This window comes from Thamnophis elegans, chromosome 1 (assembly GCF_009769535.1).
Source record: "Thamnophis elegans isolate rThaEle1 chromosome 1, rThaEle1.pri, whole genome shotgun sequence".
Taxonomy (NCBI): domain Eukaryota; kingdom Metazoa; phylum Chordata; class Lepidosauria; order Squamata; family Colubridae; genus Thamnophis; species Thamnophis elegans.
Genome location: NC_045541.1, coordinates 113,196,764 through 113,198,593, shown reverse-complemented (window position 1 = coordinate 113,198,593; position 1,830 = coordinate 113,196,764).

The window sequence follows — 1,830 nt, the reverse complement described above, 5'->3', positions numbered from 1 at the left end:
CTCATTCTGCTTGTTCATCTGTCCCAGGAGAATCAAGGCCCAGGAGCCTGATCCGGCCACAGGGCCATTCTGGAAACAGCAAAGGACCAGCCCGCGGTGCCTCTGCCAGCGAAAATGGAGCTCGGGAATGCCACACGGCTCTATTTTTGCTGGTAGATTGCTGTAGGAGGCAGTTGCAGCCAAAAACGGGGCTGAAGGTGGGCATGCACAGCCCATTCGACCTCTGTTTTTGCTGACAGAGGGCTGCAGGAGCCGTTGTAGCTGAAAACAGATTGAAAGCCTGTTTTTGCGGGCAGAGCGCTCGGGTCACTACAGGTGCCCCCGACATGAGTGATGTCAAACTGGCTATGTCCACCCTGGCCACGCACACCCCAGCCCACGAGGTCAAACACAACCCTGATGCGGCCCTCAGTGAAATTGAGTTTGATACCCCTAATCTATCCTAAAGATAAGAAGCATTTCAAGGCAAATCCAATTCTAACAGTTGTCCAAGGCATGTCCTAAGAATTCACCCCATCGTGAAGCACATAATCAAAGTAATTACTAACCATAATGACTTCCAGTTTTGAGAGCCAGTTTTGTGTAATGGTTAAAGCAGCTAGTTTAGAAACCAGAAGACCATGAGTTTTAGTCCCCCCCCCCCTTTGGGATACAGCGAGCTGTGTGACTTTGGACAAGTCACTTTCTTTTAGCCTTAGAAAGGAGGCAATGGCACACCATTTTTGAAAAATCTTGCTATATATAAGCTTCAGGGATTTGTCTAGGCAATCTCTGAGAATCGGACATGATTGAACAAAAGAAAAAAGTTTTACATGTTCTCAAGTGAGTTATTTTAAGGGCTCATAATGTATGAAGCTTCATTGGATCCCCCCCCCTCCTTCCAGCAGAGCATTAATGTATGCTAAAGTATGAGAAAGGATCAAAGATGAAGAAACTGTAGCTAGCTACCTGCCTTCATCTTGAATGTCTTGTGTTGATCTTATGCGTCTCTTATAGGCAAATTATATTGTTTTAATTTTTTTTCAAATAATGACACCCCCCTCTCTTTTGAGGAGTATTTGCTCTATTTATATTCCATGTTAAGATTAGTAACCCATAATCAAGCCAAAAATTTAGAAAAACTGTTACTTGTAGCACCTAATTCAGTATCATCCCTTTCAGTTTCCAATTTACCTGTTGGAGTTTTTGTGCAGGCAGACAGACAGACAGACAGACTGACTGACTGACTGACTGACTGACTGACTGGCTGTGACTGACTGACAGGCAGACTACCATCAATATATTAATGATATCAAATCCCAAACTGTCATATGATTTTCTCTAGTGGCGTCACATTCACATAGGAGCCTTAAACGTTGCCTCCGACACAAACAGCAGGGACATAGATGTTAAATAAGAGGAGAGAAGATCAAACCCTGATTTTCCAGAGACCTTTGCAGTTGATAGCCCATCTCTTTCTCATGTTGTGTGAACCTGGCCAGTATTGTTTTGCTTAGCCATGATATATTCAACAAACCAAAACTATAGTGTTGTAGGCCATTGACTCAGGATTACAGCCCATATTTTCTGTTCCAAATAGAAATTGCTCTGAGTTGAGAATTCTATACTCATAATATTGAGATCTATCCCTGTTTTCTTACCCAAAATCCTTTTAATTGCAAGTGCTAGGCATGGAATCTATTATATTGGACAACTGAGTTCTGTATGGGGGGAAAGCTAACAGTTATTTTCCTTGGTTATTACTTTCCTTGAGAGCATTTCAACCATTCAATGATCATTTACCAGGGAGAATTCTGTTTGTTTACACGAGAATATACTAATTTCTTGTTC